Raw genomic sequence first — 20,924 nt, forward strand, 5'->3', positions numbered from 1 at the left:
GACCGGGCACGCTGGGAAGGGACACGAGCAAGTGGGAGGCGGCTGATGGGAACTGAGGGGGCGGTGCAAGGTGTTGTTCCGCTGTCAGCTGCTGGTGCAGCCACCGCCCACTCGGAGAACTCCTCCTCGGACGTGTCAGCTTCGTATTCTGACGTGCCAGTCGACAGGTCCTCGGCAGCACTATCCTCCACCTCTGTCCCACTCGATGTACCAGCCCCGATGTCACGGCTGGCACTGGTGCTCGGTCCCTCCGCCTTGCCTGTGTCCATGTCTCCCTCTGTGTCCCCCGACGATGCTGTGGGCAGGGTGGAGAGACATAAATTAATCAGATAGCTGTACACATCAGTCACATGAGTCCAATCGACATAGGTAACATTGCATAGCCTGAAAAGGAAGATCCCTAACATCTTCAAAACAAGGTACCGATGTAGGGCATGAAACACACAGTTGGTTGAGCCACCATGCCACTGAAATACCATGGAGAGCATGAGACAATAGCTAAAGACAGGAAACGGAGTCTGACATAGCACCCAGGCCCTGGGGACAATCCAGCACTGCATCTGCACCACACAGCGTTGGCGAAAATACCGATGACCAGGGACCATATCTGTTAGACCTGGCATCATTGGCATGAGTCTCTCCTCCATTTTTTTCTGTTTGCCTCCACTGTTTACGATGTTTTTGCTGGTTTATTGCTTTGGGCACTGTGCCACTGCTGATCAGTGCCACAGTGCAAGTGCTCCCTATGTTAAATTGCTACATTGATTGATGTTACCATGATTGGCTTGGTTGACTTACTGTTCAGACCCTAGTCTAGTGCACTGCGTGTGCCAAGGGCGTGTAAGTTAACTGCTGCTGGTGGGCTTGCAGCACTGGTTGTGCCACCCACAGAAGCAGCGTGTAAAATATGTCTCAGGCCTGCCACCGCAGCGCCTGCGTGCAGTCCCCGACTGCCATGTCGACTTGGCAAGGAAACCTACTTGCCAGTCTCGAAACCTTCACTTTGCCACATTTCAGACACCTCTATGGTAGGCCCTAGGGCAGGGTGCATTGTTGGTAAAAGGTAGGTCATGCCCTGATGTGTGTGGCATGACCTAATAGTGAATTACAGCCATTTTCGTTTTTCACTATTGAAGGGCTACCTGCCTCCCATAGGCCAGAATGGGCAGACGGATTATTAACTCCATTATAATCTATCTGACTCAGGGAGCATGGTAGCAGGTCGAGTTTAGTATCCCTGAACTCAGGATTTAATAACACACCCTTTAGGATGGATGGTTTTTAAATTCTATGTTTGAAAATAGCCCTTTTAGAAAGTGGCTATTTTCTTGTCCAACTATCCACCGGTCTCTGCTGGTTTGGTGTGTGTGTCAGGGGCTGGGTGGCTCCAGAGGTCTGAATGGGTCAGTGTGGGGTGAATGAGGCATTTACACATAGAGTGAGGGAAGAGTAGCCTGCCCTGCCTGACACAATTCTGGCTCCACCTCCTGCTGGGCGACTGATAGCCCTGCTCCTGCCAGTGACAATACTGGCTCCGCCTCCTGCTGGGCGGCCGAGGACTCTGCCCTGCTCAGTGAATAGGCCAGGTGCCTCTGCCTGGCAACACCCACAACAAACCTGAGATGGGGGGAATTTCCCTGCTTGGACAAAGGGAACAAAGGAGAAAAGGGGTATAAGAGAAGGACCCCTGAACCAAGAACTCAGATCACTTCTGACAAGGAAACCTGTACCAAGGACAAGAAGCCTGCTGATCTAAGGACTTGCCTCCCCTTTCTGCCAGAGTGCTGTTTTGCTGTGGAGGAACCTGAAAGCTGCTTCTTTATTTTTGCCAAGGAACAAGGAGAGAGGAACTTGGTGTGTACTCTCTGAACACTTGCTAGGAAATCTCCAAGGGCTGGAAGAGTGCCAGTCTCCTGCTGAAGTCACAGGGCCAAAGGACTTCACCATTTTGCTGAAATTGCTGGAAAGTGTTGTTTCCAGTACACAAGGGAAAATCTGCAGTCTCGACGCCGCCGACGCCGCCGAATCCAGCTCGACATCGTGAGTAACGGCTCCAGTGTTCCGAGCCTTCGACGCCGGCCGCCGGGCCCGGTCGACGCCAGCAGCAACGCCAGTGAGCAGTGGGTATCGGCTCCACCTCCAAGCGACCCCGTCCCGACGCCGCTGCTGATCGCATCGACTCGACGCCCTTCTCGACGCCGTGAGCGCTGCTCCGGCCCGACATCCCTCGACGCCGCTGCAGATCGACCCGAATCCGAGGCACGATCGACGCCGACCTCGACGCCGACATCTCGACGCCGTGGATCATCGTCTTCTTCGTTTCTCAAGGTACTGTACTTGTGGGGTCTGTTGCAACTCCAGGCTCGACGTAGCGCTCCTCGCGGTCGACGCCGAACCTTGGGAATCTTGTAGACTCGACGTCGTGTGACTCCTGTGGGGGTTACATTGTTGCCAAAGAACTGTGCTCAGAAGAATACTTTGCTAAAGAACTATTTGCCGAGAAGAAACCTTACTTGAACTATTATTTTTCCTTCCAAAGAGTATTTATTAAGACTGTGGTATATTTTTGTCGTTATTTGGTCTTGTGCTAAGCCTTATATAAAAATCCTATTTTTATAATAACTTCTGTGTCGTGTCCATCTGTAGTGTATTCACTTTATTACTGTATGTGGTCATAAATGCTTAACACACTGCCTCTGAGATAAGCCTGTCTGCTCTGCCAAGCTACCAAGGGGGTAGCAGGGGTTATCTGAGTGTGTAATCCCCTTGCCCTGACTAGAGTTGGTTGGTCCCTATTTGTCAGAAGTGTATACCTCTGCCAACTAGAGACCGCCGGTTCTAACATTGGTGGTCAGCGGTGAGGATTGAACTTTGCATTTATGACTCATGTGCAGTGATTAGTGTATGCTACATAGTGAAAGCAGACCATAACGCAGCCACAATCTGTTTTTGGTAGGATATTCTATTTTTGTTCTCCGCTTTCCTGGAACTTATTTTTTTAAACACTGCCAGTTTTGACCATGGAGAATGCCGGAGCTGCTGCACCTGCTGAGAGTGTTGTGGGGGAATTTGACAAGAAATTGATCAATAAGTACAAGTTAAAGGAGCTACAGGAATATTGCAAGCAGTTTAAAGTTCCTACCACAGGTCTCAGATTGAGAGACGACTTCCTTAAAGCGCTGAAGGCCTGGTTAGAGGCCAGAAATCCCTCTGATCCGGTGGTGGTACCGGAAGAGGAAGAAGAGGAGGAAGAGCCCGCAGATGGGCCAGTGTCATCTCCCGGCAGTAGTGTTTCCTCTAAGGGCCTTTCTCCTGAAGAGTTGGAAGACAGGGAGAGGGAGAGGGGACACCAGTTAGAAATGGCAAAGCTTAAATTAGGAGGGCAGTTGGAATTAGAGAATGCCAGAAGCAAGAGAGAAGCTGAAATGGAGAGCAAAAGGTTAGATTTTGAGAGAGAGAAATTAGCGTTTGAACGTGAGAAGATGGTGAGGGAGATGGAGCTTAAAACTAAGAGTTTAGAGTTGAATCCCTCTGGTGGCAGCACTCCATCTGTGCCTGCAGAAAGTAGGTTTTATTTTCCTAAAGATGTGATCAAAGATTACAGTAAGAATGAAGATATTAGCCAATGGTTTAAAGCATATGAGTTAGCGTTATTGGCCCACCGGGTCCCTGAGAAAGATTGGGGAACGGGGTTGTGGAGCCGCTTTACAAATGAAGGGAGAGATACCTTGTTGAGCCTTCCTGCTGAGGATAGGATGTCTTATACTCATATGAAAGATGCTTTAATGCTGAGATATGGCTTAACCCCAGAAAAGTACAGACAAACCTTTAGAGAATGTAAGAAGTTGCCTGGTACTACGTGGGTTGAATATGTGTCTTTTTTCTGCAGAACCATGGATGGTTGGATAAAGGGTAGCAAGGTTGATAGTTATGATGCTCTTTATGATTTATTTGCCTGGGAGCACTTGTCTAATAACTGTTTTCCAGAGCTACGCCAGCACCTTGTTGATAGCAAGATATCTAACCCTAGAAAACTTGCTGAGGAGGCGGACCGCTGGGTCAGTACCAGGGTCCACAAGGGTCCAGTGGGAGACTCAGCCAAAGGTGGGCAGGGTCCCCAGCAGAAGAGTGGGGGGGACAGGGGTAAACAGAGGGAGTTTCAGAAAGGGCCCCAAAGTAGTCCCCAAGGGAACCAAGGGAAGGGTTCCCAGCCTCCCCCTGTAAAGAAGCCAGAGGCCCCGACAGGTAAACCTGTTCACAGGGGCCCCATGACCTGCTATGCCTGTAAGCAGGTGGGACACCGTTATTATGATCCCCAGTGTCCCATGAAGGATTCGAATGCACCGCCGCGTGCGCCCCCTCGTCAGGTAGCGAGTGTAGCCCTGGGAGGGGAGGAGATGGGTGCCCCCGGTGGGTGGGGTCCCGCAGAAATGTCCCTGGTCTCTTTAGGAGACGTGGAAATGGTCCCTCCAACCCCTCTGCCTAGTAACACTAAGAAATATAGGCAGTGGGTGACCATTAATGGCCATAGGGTGGAAGCTCTCAGAGACACCGGAGCGAGTGTGACAGCTGTCAAGTGTCACTTGGTGTCCAGAGAGCAGGTGGTCCCTCATGCATTCTACCCCGTTGTAGCTGCTGACAACTCACAGAGTCAGTGTGAGGTAGCTCAAGTTCCTTTTGAGTGGGGGGGAGTCTCAGGTACTCTTCAGGTTGCTGTGAGGCCCGCCATGCCTGTTGATTGTCTCCTGGGCAATGATTTGGAGGACTCCCCTTGGGCTAAGGTGGAGAGAAAATCGCATCTGGAAATGTTGGGTCTGCCTGAGTGGGTGTGTGCGACCACCCGGTCCATGTCAGTTAGTAAGGGTGTTGATGGGGCCCTGGAGCCTGAAAGTATGGCCCAGGTCCCAACCGTGAAGAGAAGAGGCAGGGGGCGCGGGAAACCGTCCCCCATCGTTCCCGCGGTCCAGGAGGGAGCAGACCCTGAGGGGGATGCCCTGGAACCGACAGGAGAACAAGTGGCCGAACTGGGAGACCTGCCCGAGCTGACCCATTGGCAGCAGGATGGTGGTCCCTCCAGGGAGGAATTTTGTGCTGAACAGAAAGTGTGCCCTTCTCTTGTGGGTATGAGGCAGCAGGCCTCAGCCCAAACGACAGGTGATCAGTCAGGATCACATTGGGTCTACTGGGAGAACGACCTCCTGTATAGCGAGCCTAAGGCTGCTGAGCCTGGGTCAGCCCGTGTGCTGGTGGTACCCCAGCACTTCAGAGCCTTCCTACTGGGGTTGGCTCATGACGTTCCGTTAGCTGGACATCTGGGGCAGGACAAGACCTATGACAGGCTTGTCACCCATTTTTATTGGCCCCAGATGAGAAGGGATTCAGATATCCATTGTAGGACCTGTCAAACTTGCCAGGCAAGTGGGAAAAGTGGGCGGAAGCAGAAGGCTCCCCTCCAACCTTTTCCCGTCGTCAGTACCCCCTTTGAGCGAGTGGGAATTGACATTGTGGGGCCACTGGACCCCAAGACAGCCATGGGCAACAGGTTTATCCTGGTCTTGGTGGACCATGCCACCCGGTACCCGGAAGCCATCCCTCTCCGCACAGTGACGGCCCCCGTGGTGGGACGGGCACTGATGGGTGTTTTCTCCCGCATGGGGTTCCCCAGAGAGGTGGTGTCAGACCGGGGCACCAACTTCATTTCGAATTATATGAAGTCTCTGTGGAAGGAGTGTGGGGTAACCTACAAGTTTACCACTCCTTACCACCCTCAAGGTAATGGGCTGGTTGAGAGATTCAACCGGACCCTAAAAGGCATGATCATGGGTCTTGAAGAACCAATGAGGCGTAAATGGGACGTCCTCTTGCCATGCCTGCTGTTTGCTTACCGTGAGGTGCCACAGAAGTCTCTAGGGTTCAGCCCATTTGAGCTTTTGTATGGTCACCCGGTAAGAGGACCTTTGAGTCTGGTTAAAGAAGGCTGGGAGCAATCTCCCAGGAAACCTCCCCAGGATGTATATAGTTACATGCTGGCCTTTAGGAACCAGACTCGGCGCTTCAGAGATCTTGCTCAGGCAAATCTGGAGGCCAGCCAGGAAGAGATGAAGCGGTGGTACGATCAGAATGCCACTCTGGTTGAGCTTCAACCTGGTCAGAAAGTTTGGGTCATGGCCCCTGTGGAACCTTGTGCGCTCAAGGACAGGTGGACTGGACCATTTGAGGTTGTGGAGAAAAAGAGCGATGTCACCTACTTGGTGGACTTGAAGTCTCCCAGGAACCCCTTAAGGGTCCTGCATGTCAACCGGTTAAAGCCCCACTTAGAAAGGTCCGAAGTGGGCATGCTCCTTGCCACAGATGCTGGGATGGAGGAGGAGAGTGAGCCTCTTCCTGACCTCCTGTGTGCAAAAGAAAAAGATGGGTCAGTGGATGGTGTTGTCCTCTCTGACACACTGACCCCTGAGCAGCAGCAAGATTGTCGCCATCTGTTGGTACAATTCCCTGATCTGTTCTCCTTAATCCCTGGTGTCACTCAGTGGTGTGTCCATGATGTGGACACTGGGGACAGCACTCCTGTGAGGCACAAGGCCTACAGGGTGACTGAAAAGGTCAGATCATATATCAAGGAGGAGGTCTCCAAGATGTTTGCCTTAGGGGTGGTTGAGTCCTCTAGCAGCCCTTGGGCCAGCCCAGTGGTCTTGGTCCCAAAGGCTGCAGCGCCTGGTGCTTCACCAGAACTTCGGTTCTGTGTGGATTACCGAGGACTCAATTCGGTCACCAAGACTGACGCGCACCCCATCCCCAGAGCTGATGAGCTCATCGATCGGTTGGGGGCTGCCCGGTACCTTAGTACGTTTGATCTAACGTCTGGGTACTGGCAGATCGCCTTGACTGATGGGGCAAAAGAGAGGTCTGCATTTTCCACACCAGATGGGCACTACCAGTTCCGTGTGATGCCCTTTGGGATGAAGAATGCCCCTGCCACATTCCAGAGGTTGGTTAACCAGATATTGGCCGGGCTGGAAGATTTCAGCGCCGCCTACCTGGACGATATAGCAGTGTTCAGCGCCAGCTGGGAGGAACACTTGCGCCACCTCCAGGAAGTGTTGTTGGCCCTGCGCAGAGCAGGCCTCACAATCAAGGCTAGTAAGTGCCAGATTGGGCAGGGTTCAGTGGTGTACTTGGGGCACCAAGTAGGGAGCGGCAAGGTGGCCCCTGTGCAACCCAAGATAGATACCATCCTGGCTTGGGAACCGCCCAAAACCCAGACTCAGGTGAGAGCCTTCTTGGGTCTCACGGGTTACTACAGGAGATTTGTCAAGGGGTATGGCAACATTGTGCACCCCTTGACCTCGCTGACTTCCAGGAAGCAGCCGAGACTTGTGATCTGGACTGATGCCTGTCAGAACGCCTTTGACACCCTGAAAACTGCAATGTGTACAGCACCGGTCCTCCAGGCACCCGACTTTTCAAAAGAATTCATTGTCCAGACAGACGCTTCAGAGCATGGTGTGGGGGCTGCTCTAGCACAGATGAATGAGGAGGGCCGAGACTTACCTGTAGCCTTCATCAGCCGGAGGTTACTTCCCAGGGAACAAAGGTGGAGTGCGATAGAGCGTGAGGCATTTGCTGTGGTCTGGGCGCTGAAGAAGCTAAGACCCTACCTGTTTGGGACTCACTTCCGGGTTCAGACAGACCACAGGCCCCTCAGATGGTTAATGCAGATGAGGGGTGAGAACCCAAAGCTGTTGAGGTGGTCCATTTCCCTACAGGGGATGGACTTTACGGTGGAACACCGCCCTGGTACAGATCACGCCAATGCTGATGGTCTGTCCAGATTTTTCCGCCTTAGTGATGAGGACTCCCTGGGTGAAGGGTAGTTCTCCCCACATTTCAGCTGGAGGGGACACGTGTTAGACCTGGCATCATTGGCATGAGTCTCTCCTCCATTTTTTTCTGTTAGCCTCCACTGTTTACGATGTTTTTGCTGGTTTATTGCTTTGGGCACTGTGCCACTGCTGATCAGTGCCACAGTGCAAGTGCTCCCTATGTTAAATTGTTACATTGATTGATGTTACCATGATTGGCTTGGTTGACTTACTGTTCAGACCCTAGTCTAGTGCACTGCGTGTGCCAAGGGCGTGTAAGTTAACTGCTGCTGGTGGGCTTGCAGCACTGGTTGTGCCACCCACAGAAGCAGCGTGTAAAATATGTCTCAGGCCTGCCACCGCAGCGCCTGCGTGCAGTCCCCGACTGCCATGTCGACTTGGCAAGGAAACCTACTTGCCAGTCTCGAAACCTTCACTTTGCCACATTTCAGACACCTCTATGGTAGGCCCTAGGGCAGGGTGCATTGTTGGTAAAAGGTAGGTCATGCCCTGATGTGTGTGGCATGACCTAATAGTGAATTACAGCCATTTTCGTTTTTCACTATTGAAGGGCTACCTGCCTCCCATAGGCCAGAATGGGCAGACGGATTATTAACTCCATTATAATCTATCTGACTCAGGGAGCATGGTAGCAGGTCGAGTTTAGTATCCCTGAACTCAGGTTTTAATAACACACCCTTTAGGATGGATGGTTTTTAAATTCTATGTTTGAAAATAGCCCTTTTAGAAAGTGGCTATTTTCTTGTCCAACTATCCACCGGTCTCTGCTGGTTTGGTGTGTGTGTCAGGGGCTGGGTGGCTCCAGAGGTCTGAATGGGACAGTGTGGGGTGAATGAGGCATTTACACATAGAGTGAGGGAAGAGTAGCCTGCCCTGCCTGACACAATTCTGGCTCCACCTCCTGCTGGGCGACTGATAGCCCTGCTCCTGCCAGTGACAATACTGGCTCCGCCTCCTGCTGGGCGGCCGAGGACTCTGCCCTGCTCAGTGAATAGGCCAGGTGCCTCTGCCTGGCAACACCCACAACAAACCTGAGATGGGGGGAATTTCCCTGCTTGGACAAAGGGAACAAAGGAGAAAAGGGGTATAAGAGAAGGACCCCTGAACCAAGAACTCAGATCACTTCTGACAAGGAAACCTGTACCAAGGACAAGAAGCCTGCTGATCTAAGGACTTGCCTCCCCTTTCTGCCAGAGTGCTGTTTTGCTGTGGAGGAACCTGAAAGCTGCTTCTTTATTTTTGCCAAGGAACAAGGAGAGAGGAACTTGGTGTGTACTCTCTGAACACTTGCTAGGAAATCTCCAAGGGCTGGAAGAGTGCCAGTCTCCTGCTGAAGTCACAGGGCCAAAGGACTTCACCATTTTGCTGAAATTGCTGGAAAGTGTTGTTTCCAGTACACAAGGGAAAATCTGCAGTCTCGACGCCGCCGACGCCGCCGAATCCAGCTCGACATCGTGAGTAACGGCTCCAGTGTTCCGAGCCTTCGACGCCGGCCGCCGGGCCCGGTCGACGCCAGCAGCAACGCCAGTGAGCAGTGGGTATCGGCTCCACCTCCAAGCGACCCCGTCCCGACGCCGCTGCTGATCGCATCGACTCGACGCCCTTCTCGACGCCGTGAGCGCTGCTCCGGCCCGACATCCCTCGACGCCGCTGCAGATCGACCCGAATCCGAGGCACGATCGACGCCGACCTCGACGCCGACATCTCGACGCCGTGGATCATCGTCTTCTTCGTTTCTCAAGGTACTGTACTTGTGGGGTCTGTTGCAACTCCAGGCTCGACGTAGCGCTCCTCGCGGTCGACGCCGAACCTTGGGAATCTTGTAGACTCGACGTCGTGTGACTCCTGTGGGGGTTACATTGTTGCCAAAGAACTGTGCTCAGAAGAATACTTTGCTAAAGAACTATTTGCCGAGAAGAAACCTTACTTGAACTATTATTTTTCCTTCCAAAGAGTATTTATTAAGACTGTGGTATATTTTTGTCGTTATTTGGTCTTGTGCTAAGCCTTATATAAAAATCCTATTTTTATAATAACTTCTGTGTCGTGTCCATCTGTAGTGTATTCACTTTATTACTGTATGTGGTCATAAATGCTTAACACACTGCCTCTGAGATAAGCCTGTCTGCTCTGCCAAGCTACCAAGGGGGTAGCAGGGGTTATCTGAGTGTGTAATCCCCTTGCCCTGACTAGAGTTGGTTGGTCCCTATTTGTCAGAAGTGTATACCTCTGCCAACTAGAGACCGCCGGTTCTAACAATATCCATGAACTAGAGACACATGCTGCATAGGTAATGCTGCAAACATGCCCAACATGACTCGGTCACTGCACCTTGCGTGTGTGTCCAGTAACATCACACACTGGCCAGACCCAGCAAGTAGAAATCAGGATTTGACACATAGGCATTGCCCGCCCCAAAAAACCCCCACACGATGCAAATTGTTGAGACACAGGTGGCACCAACATCTCATAGTCTGGGTGATAAACACAGGGGCAGGCAAAAAGCAAGATTGGACGCCAAACAGCCAAGGTGCGCCTGTACAAATAATGAGGTACCAGTGCCCATCCTCAGATGAGTATAACAAGACACACAGGCACTGGCAACTGTGAGTATGAAGAAGGACAATCAGGTCAGGCTGCACAGTGGACACCTGTACATAATAGCACGTCTATATACATGGTGACAGGGGACAATGGCACAGAGCACAACCTACGCTGTAGACAGTGAGAGTGTCCACGTTGATGATGACACATACAATACTGAGGATAAGGTGCCCCAGGGGACAGTAGTGGGCACGCAACTACATGCTACTGAATGGTAATGACTGCTACACACGTCACCATCCCTGCACTATGCGTATCGCACACTCATGCACATCATGTCACAGGCCACTACATAGGACATGCGCTATGAGGCATGACACATGAGAGACCAACTCCCATGTCTGGAGTCAGCATCAGTGCCAACTGACATGGAACCCACATGCAGTGAACTTGACAGTTCACAGGCAAGGTCCCACAACCTGTTACACACCACCACCACACATGATGCTACAGTCATTGTTCTCGTGGACAAAGCGCCAGCCTACATTACCTTGTGAAGGAGTGACTACACACAGACCAGGGAACACATTGCAAGGAGGGGAAGGGTGGCAGGGGCGCAGCGCTATACTGGGGCAAACTGGATCTGCACAGCACCTTTAAACCCTGCCAGTGAATTCATGCCACTGTGCCCTTACAAATGCCGGTGACACACAACAAACGCACATGTACCTACCCCCTTCCGGCTGCTGCATCGCCTGTAAGCGCCTCTCCAGGTCTGGAAAGACCACCGGCAGCACACGCCTGTGGAGGTGGCTCAGACGGCGGCGGCCGCGGTTCTTGTGGCTCTCAGGTGAGTCCCCCAGCAGGAGCCGTGCAATCCTCCGCGTCCAGCACCGGATATCCTGCCAGCGTTTCCTCACCTGGGACAGGCTCCGCCTCCGACCATCCACACGCCTCACGGCACTGACGCCGGTCAGCCAGATCTGCTCCTTGGCAGTGGCGCCTACCTGTGAGGAAGAACAAGTGACACCACATCAATACACCAGCCACATGTCACAGAGAGACATATGAGAACAAATTAGCTGGTTACAACAAGGCATGTCATGCAGCCAACGCATTGCACCTCTGTCATAGGGACATCATCCTCTGGTGAGGGAAAAGGCAGTACGTGCCATAGTGGGTACACAGGTGGAATGATGGCAATGTCACAATCAATGATCAAGGCTCACACTGTGCATCACACCCACCCCTCCTGTCTCAGGGCACTGCTGGGAGGAATCTGCACGCACCCCTCCTGTCTCAGGGCACTGCTGGGAGACATCAGGCACCCCCCCCCCTGGTACCCCCCCGACAGTACATGGCATGTGTGTCACACCAGGACACAATGCCGGAAGTCACAGTCACAACATAGGGACAGTCTGTGGCAGTGGCCTATGCACTCACCTGATACCCTGGTCGCCCATACAGCATGGGGTACTGTGGGAGGATCACATCCAGCAGAGCCATGTTCTCCTCCAGGGTGAATGGCTGTGACCTCTCCACAGCCCTTGACATGGTTCCAGGGAATCAGTAGCAGCAGCTTGGTCGACAAATGCAAAGATGTGCAGGCAAGTACTCCCTCATGGGACCTGGCTGCCTTATATGTGCCCTTCTGCCCAGTCTCATGCACAGGAGTACAGAGTGATTGGTCACTCACATTTGCATCCTATGTTTCCACCAATCCCTTCAAACCTAGCAGTCTGTGGGTTCTCTATCGGTTTCATTCTCCTGCATGATGTCAGCCCCACAAACACATTGCAACAAAGTAGAAGAATCCCAACTGACTTCTGCTGTGCACCTTCCAGAACAATTTCGAAATTTGAACTTGGTCTCCATGACAACCAGCATGCATGTAGGCCTTAATACTTGTCCCCTATGTAATTTGGAGAATCACACACAGGTACGGTGCGTTTCGGGGCCCTAGGGCACCCCAAATGCATGGCAACGGCCCGTACATGCATGCCTACGTTCACTATCACTATGGGTCTGCACGCGTATGCGTACACGTAGTGGTACGGACCGTACACACGCATGTACGCTCACTATCACTATGGGTCTGCACGCGGATGCGTACACGTAGTGGTACGGACCGTACACACGCATGTACGCTCACTATCACTATGGGTCTGCACGCGTATGCGTACCCGTAGTGATAGTGAGCGTACATGCGAGTGTACGGTCCGTACCACTACGTGTACGCATACGCGTGCAGACCCATAGTGATAGTGAGCGTACATGCGTGTGTAAGGTCCGTACCACTACGTGTACGCATACGCGTGCAGACCCATAGTGATAGTGAGCGTACATGCGAGTGTACGGCCCTCTCACTATGGGTCTGCACGCGTATGCGTACTCGTAGTGGTACGGACCGTACAAATGCCTGTAAGCTCGCCATCACGATGGGTACACATATGGCAGCACTCCCACAGTGATTTGGGAACATACACAGGCCCTCTTAGCAGCAGTACGGCGGTTTGTACACATCACTGTGGTGATAGGCGACACACAGGTAGGAATAGGGCGGACATACTTGTCCATGGATGGACATACTTGTCCAGGAATGGACATCAAGGCATCGTCTGTGCATTACTACATGTGTGCGGCACAGGTGTCACAGGCTGTGATGTGGAACATGCCTCCTGAGTGGAGAAGGCACCAGATGTATGATGAGATGTGTACAGGTGTACTGTGTGAGGGTGCAATGTGTGCCAGGCATGCCCTTGACTCCTTTGACATGTGTGCATGTCGTACTGCGCACTTGGGGTGAGCGTCACTGGCATGGCACGGACACCAACACACGGAAGTGTCCCATGATGCCCGGTACAGGGGTCATGACACATGACTTGTCACTACCCACAGTGCACAATGTGACTATGTCATTTATGTGTCCGGGATTTACATCAGGTTGATGTTGTAGCACCCTCAAAAGCTGCAGCCGTTGCAGCAACCAACATGTGTCTGTGTGTAGATTGTCATTGCACACTGTTCCGCACACCATGCCACATGTGGTATCGGATGTGAGGTGCACATGTATGCATGGGACACGGAGTAGCGTGACAAGGCCATGTCAGCATCCTCACAAGGAATGTGTGGTGAGTCATGACATGTGCACCTTCATGGCAAGGTGTGTGGGCTGGACTAGTGTAATGTCATGTGACCTGTGGCTCCAGTGTTCCGCTACCAGTCTCTGCAATCGGCATCCCACTTCTGCTGATGTGTGGGTGTATGTCACTCCTGTCTTGCGTCGGGCTGTTCACTTGCACTGGGACACAGCTATTCCCATGGCGTGGCATGGGGAGGTTCTCAATCACCGTGTGTAGCTGGGTCTTGGAAGGAGTGTCACCTTGCATCCATACGTGTCCTGGGCATGTAGCACAGACCTGACTCCATATGTTGCATATGTGTATTGACAGATTAACATGTGCTCAGTACATATGAATTGTTGTCGTAGTGCACTCACTCTTCCTTGTCACTTCCTCATTACTGCAGAGCACCGCCTCATGCCCGGATAATTCCAGACTTGGCTGCCATGCAGGAGAATGACAGCATCCGGCTCTACCGCTTCACCCAACCGTTGATTCTGGAGTTGACGGCGAGACTGACACCACACCTGCAACCGCTGCACAGGTATCCCACGGCACTGACACCCCAGCTGAAGGTAATGGCTGCCATACATTTCCTTGCCACGGGTACCTTCCAAAATACCATAGCTCATGTTGGTGGCATGTCCCAGAGCATGTTCAGCGGTGTGCTGCATGATTTCTTAGAGGCCATGTTGATTCACCTGGATGACTTCATCAAGTTCCCAACCCCTGAACAGATGACAGAGGTCAAGCGTGGATTCTATGCCCTGGGAGGGATGCCCCATGTCATTGGGTCCATAGATGGGACACATGTAGCTTTGGTACCACCACACGCACGGGAGGTGGCGTACCGAAATCGGAAGCACTACCACTCCATCAATGCCCTTGTGGTGTGTCTGTCCAACATGGTGATTTCACATGTCTGTGCTCGTTTTCCAGGATCAGCACACGATGCCTACATCATGAGGCGTAGCGGGATGCCTGATATGATGATGCAGCTGCGCAACGAACGGGCATGTGTTGTTGGTGGGTACAGTCTGTCTGTCCTGTATTCTGTATAGCCGAGCAGCACGACCGCTTCGCCAGTTCTAACGATATCCATGTGCTTTCCATGTAGGGGACGCTGGCTATCCCAACATGCCTTGGCTGCTGACACCTCTCCGCAACCCCATCACGCCGGCCCAGCTCCGCTACAACACCGCCCATGGCCGGACAAGGCGTGTGATAGAGAGGACGTTTGGCATGCTGAAGAGCCGATTCCGGTGCCTCCACAAGACCGGCGGCGCACTCCCATATGCCCCGGCGAAGGTTTGCAAGATCTTCATGGTCTGCTGCATGCTGCACAACATGGCAGTTGAAAGAGCTGTGCCACTCATCCTGAATCAACATGACGAGGACCATCCACCCGTGGAGGACGAAGGGCTTGGCAATGGGGCTAGTGATGTGGAGGATGTGGAGCCGCAAGAGGACATCCGGACTCGGCTCATACGCGACTTCTTTGCTTAGTGGTGAGTACCAGTGTCTGAGTGTGCACGCCTTGGTCCCCGTGTGGCATGTGTTGTGATGTGTGTGTCCACCTGCATGTATGGCACGTGAGTCAGAGGTGTGTGTGGGTGTGTCACTGGAGTGATGGTGGCAGTGATGGTAGTATTTCCCCACTCATAATTGTGACCTAGCATGTTGTCATCCATACATGTGTCGAGTCAATGCACATGCAAGTGGCTGTGCTTTTTGTGGCTGACTTCTTGTGTGTCTCTCTTCCCCAGGTACCTGCGCATGCCATCTGCTGGTTGCATTGTTGTGGCAATGCTATTCCTCATGGACATGGCATCGTGGGCTGACTCAGCGTTACAGGCACGGACACGTTTGGAAGTCTCCATGGGGTAAGGGATGCAACTGGGGTGTATTGGGTGTGGCAGTTGTTCACGATGTGTGCACACTGCCCCGGTCGGGGTTTGGTTCCTCTGCAGACATGTGGCATCCCCATGGGACACGACATGCAGCTGGGTACACCAGAATAGATGGGCTGCCTGGTTGTCAGTCATCAGTGATGGGATAGTGGATTGTGATGATGGCATCAATGTGTGTGACACTGCCCTCGGACACATACGGTTAACATTGGCTTGACATGGCGTGGGACTTCCACATCAGCGGATCTATGGTGTATGGCAGGCTCTCCGTGTGCAGCTGTGGGTATTTAGCTGTTAGCCGACGCTTGTGTGCCAGTACCATGGCTATCACGCATTTGTGCTGCAGAAGGGGGGTGCCAGTGTTGGACCCACATGTTACTCCACATGATGTGTTCATGTGTACTTCAAGTTGCCTCTGCAATCCCAAACACATGACTAATAAAGGTGTCCCTATGCCTCCAAGGTGCCTCTTCTCAGTCAATGCTGGTGTGTTGGCACGGTGCATCCTGCATGTCTGGCATGGTATTCCCTGATTGTGGCTATGTGTCAATGTGTCGAGTGGCAAGATGCAAGCTGTGTGTGTGTGCTGAGACTGTGTATTGGGCATGATGTCCATGACTGTGTGGGTATTGTGACATGTGCCATCCCCATGCATCCAACGTTGTCCATTACCCCATTCTCTGCATCCACCTGACTCAAGCTTGCAGGACATGGTTCTGCCACCTGTCTACACATACCTGGGTGCCCCCCAGGACACTGGCCAGGATCCCTGACCTCTGCGCATGACTGTTGCTGTACTCAATGTGTCTGTCAGCACGGTTGTTTGGCCACCCCCTCAGCTGGTTGTGCCATCACGGGTGTGTATGGTGCTCCATGTCTGTCTTGCATAATAAACTGTGACCCATGTGTCCTGTGCCAGACTCAGGCCCCAGGGTGTGGATGGTTGAAGAGAACAGATGACTCAGGCATGTTTAGACTTTAAAAGACACATGTTAGGTAATAATGCTACCAGCAGGCATCTACTCTTAATAGTGTGATTTATTATTGGGGGGGGGGGGACGACAAAGTGAGGTGCTTTCCGGGATTAGGGAATCCAAAGTTCAGTAGGGGAGTTGGTGTCCTTGCCATTGGAAATCCTCAGAGTCCATGCCACAGTCTTTGTCAACATTGGTCAGCCAGTGACCAGCAGGGCCATGTGGCAGAGAATGTCTCTTGATGCTGTGATGCTGTTGCTCCAGTGGGCCAGGTGCCAGGCCAGGTGTCCTGGGAGATGGTGATGTAGCAGCCACCCTCACGGTCCTTTCCGTGGACGACCCGGCCTCCTGCGGGGAACATCACCAGCAGGCCGTGACGACGTCTGGGATGCTCCGTCGGATGTTTCCTCCTCCTCCTCCTGATCCCTCCCTGTGGGTGGTGATGTTCTCCGCCTTCTGGCACAGGGAGGGTCGGCCATGGTGTCGGCCATCCGACGGAGTGTAGCGTGAATCCCCTGGAACGACGTCACTTGCTCAGCCTGTCTGTCCTCCATCCTCCGTTGGTGTACCAGTAGACAGGCTATTAGGTCCGCATGTTGCTGGGCCTGCTGGGTCTTGATCCCCTCGAGGACGGACACAACCTGGGCCATGCCCGTGGTGTCCTGCCGGTATGAGTCCAGGATGTTACGGACATGTGAAAATACCGGATCCCCAGCCAACTGGTCAGGCTCGCGCCTCCGCCATCCTCCACTCCCACCACCCCTGCCCACTTGCGCCTGGCCTGCACTTGTGGGCACATCGGGTCTCCGGGACCCCTGAGGGGTGGCATTGGCGTTGTCGCCTGCCTCCTCCTGGGTGCCCGGGACACCGTGTCCCTCCTGGCGAGCCTGGCTGCATTGTGGTGCTGGGGCAGGGATCCTGGGTGTCTCCTGGGATGTGGCAGGAGTGGGGGTGGTGGTTGGCACGGTTGTACCTGACGCAGGTGCTGCAGGTGGTTGGACACCAGAGGGGCCAGGTCGGTCGGGGTCGTCCGCAGAGTGGTGAGAGTGGTCGCTGCCGGTGGGATCGGTCTCCTGCAGATCCGGGTCCTGTGAGTGTTCCCCCCCAGTGTTGGGGGGTGCAGCACGACGTTGACCTGTGTGTGAGAGAGACAATGTTAATTTTGGTCCATGCAACATCCATGTTTCATCCGTTTCAAAGTTGGCACATTTCCTCTTGGAATTAGGATCTGTCTTGCATTCCACTCACAGTGCACTTGTGCATGGGTGTGTCCCTTGGGCACCACTTTGGCCCCTTTAACTATGTGTGGCACAGTCTTACTTGCTGCGTCAAGTGTGACTGCAGTCAGCAGTGGAGTGTGCAGGTGTGGCGAGCCATGCATTTGCGCCTTCCTTGTAGCACTGTACATGTGCACATGGAGTGGAAACACACACTTATATGATGCAGGTAGCTGTCCTTGTGCTCGTGTACAGGTTGTGACATGGCCCTGCGTTTTGCCATGATGAAGAGGGGGGGTTCTGGCACTGGCCACCCTTGTCTACATGCACGCGGTCCACCTGCTGACGAGCAGACATTCCCACACACCAAAGGACTGATTTGCTCTCCCTGTGTCTCCCTCCTTCTCTGTCCCCCTCTCCCTCCCTCTCTGTCCCCCTCTCCCTCCCTCTGTGTGTCAGCCTCCTCCCTCTGTCCGTCTCCCTCCCTCTCTGTCCCCCTCTCCCTCCTTCTCTGTCCCCCTTTCCCTCCCTCTGTGTGTCCCCCTCTGTCACCTCGGCCCAGCTTCCTGGGCACAGACTGTTAGCAGATCTTTGAGTGGCCCTTGGCTTGTTGATGTGAGTTTGTTTCTGATCTCCAGGCACCCATTTGGTGTGATGTGTGTCTGTGCGCTGCTGCTGTGGTGGTGTATGCTGCCACTCTTTCACAATGTTGGCTGTTCATTAGCTGCCGTCATGTGCAAACCAGTGCCTTCACCCCCATGTGTTGATGCAAGGCGTCCGGCATTTGCTGGCAAGTCATTCCTGTGTTGGGACACACTGTTTGTCTGGCTGTGACCTAGGCCATATGGGCAGAGGGCATTGTTGTCTGCTTTGGAGTCGCACTATGTGATTTTTGGTGCCCAGCCTCCCGCCATCCGGGTTACCGTGTCATGTGTTGTTGTCTTCTGTGGCCTGTGACTTGACATTGTCCAGCTGGGTGCATGGGGCATGGTGGCAGCAGTGGCATGTGCCTGCTCATGGAGTGTGGTTGAGTCATGCGATGGCTTGTGGTGGTTGCGTGCCTGTTAGTAATTTTGGTTGTGGTTGCAGTTCCCCCCATGTGAGGTGCGTTGTTTGTGTACTCACCCGGGTCTCGGAGTCCTTCTAATCCTTCAACTGCCTCCACCGGCAGTATGGCCATCACCCTCTCCTCCCAGGGATGGTACTGTACGGGTCTGCGGGAGGGCCCTCCTCCGGTGGCGTTGGCCTGGTCGTGTTCCTCCTGCCTCTTGGCTCTGACCCTCCTCCGCAGATCGTACCACCTGTTCTGGCAATCCTGCTTGGTCCTCCTGGTGTCCGCAACGGCATTCACAGCATCGACGATGGTCTGCCACATGGCTGTTTTGGCTGTCAGGCTGGTGCTTCTGACCAATGTTCCAAAGATCTGTGGCTCGACTCTGAGGATTTGATCAACAAGGACCTCCAACTCTCGGTGACTGAACTTTGGATTCTTGGTAGTGGGCATGGTGAGGGGTGTGGGTGGGGATGGTGTGGGTGTGGGGGGTGTGTGGATGTTGGGGGTGTGTGTGGATGGTTGTGTGTGTGTGTGAATGTGATGAGAGGGTGTTTGTGAGGGTGGTCGTGTGAAGGTGTGCAAGTGTAAGGTGTGGTGTAGCTTGTAGTGTGGTTCTGTGGTGTCTGGCAGCAGTGAGTCTGTTGCAAAGGCTCATGGTTTGTGTGTGTGGGCCCTTTTTATTGGTCCATGGGTGGGTGTGGCAGTGTTTGAAGTTTGGGTGGGTGTGTTATAAGGAGTGGTGGTGTATTGGGCCTCTGTTTGTTTTTGGCAGTTGCAGGTCAGTGATTGTGTTATTTTAGTGGTTGTTGGCCATGTTTAGTGGCTTTGTGCCTTTCGAATGGTGTATTCTTGGGTTGTTTTGTTTTGTCCTGGTTGTGTACGTGCGTTTTGAGCGTGTGTACGGTGTGTACATGGCCCATTTGGTTGTACGATGATGTCCTTGTGTGTGGCTTTGTACGACTCGTACATGCGGTTGTGATGTTGGGGCATGGGGTGCGCTCCGTAGTTAGGAGGTTGTGTTGGGGGTGCGCCAGGAACTACTGGGGTGTAGGTACACGGGGGGTACGACACGTACTGGGGTGGGGGTACGACTGGAACGTACTGGGGTGTAGGTTCACGGTGGTACGACACGTACTGGGGTGGGGGTACGACTGGAACGTACTGGGGTGTAGGTTCACGGTGGTACGACACGTACAGGGGTGGGGGGGTGTAGGTTCACGGTGGTACGACACGTACAGGGGTGGGGGGGTGTACATTGACGGTGGTACGACACGTACAGGGGTGGGGGGGGTTTACATTGACGGTGGTACGACACGTACTGGGGTGGGGGTACGACTGGAATGTACTGGGGTGTAGGTAGACGGGGCTATGATACGTACTGGGGTGGGGGTACGACTGGAACGTACTGGGGTGTAGGTACACGGGGGGTATGACACGTACTGGGGTGGGGGTACGACTGGAACGTACTGGGGTGTACCTAGACGGGTGGGGGTATACATACACGGGGGGTACGTGTCGGACGTACGGGGGCTGGGGGGAGTGTTGGGCGCGTATGCGGGCACATGTCTCCATGGTTGTTGCTATAGATGTTCGGTGCGGACGGTGTTTTTTTCCATACGGTTGTACGCTCGGACGCACGGGATGGATCGTGATTCCTCGGTCGGACTTGGCTTTTCACGTTTGTAAGGTAAATCGTCCGAGGACGTGTCGGACACATTTTCCGACCCGAGGACGTGTGGGGAATGTTTCCCAGTGCGGTTCGTATGGACTTTTTACCATGCGAATCGTGATTGCCAGTTCGTACGGAACTTGTACGATTCGTAGGGTAAAAAGACCCGATACGAGTCGCACGGGGATATTTTTTGCCGGATCGTGATCGGCACCATAGTGTGACCATAGAGGGTTGCGAGAATGAATTCTTCATCTTGATTCTTTGAGATCTGTTATCCAGGAAGGAGGAGAACTATTGTAACACTGTGCCCAAGAGGCCCTTCCTAAGTTCCAATAGGGACAGAAGGTTGTCATGCTTGACCATATCGAAGGCGGAGGACAGATCAAGAAGTATCAATAGGCATGATTCATTGCGGTCAAGCATTTTTAGTATACCATCCATAATATGTGTGAGTGCAGATTCTGTGCTGTGTCCTCGGCAGAAACCCGATTGGTGACTGTCTAAGAGGTTGTAGTTCTCAATGTGGTTGCATAATTGAATTTTTACAC

The sequence above is a fragment of the Triturus cristatus genome, chromosome 6 (assembly GCF_964204655.1).
Source record: "Triturus cristatus chromosome 6, aTriCri1.1, whole genome shotgun sequence".
NCBI lineage: Eukaryota > Metazoa > Chordata > Amphibia > Caudata > Salamandridae > Triturus > Triturus cristatus.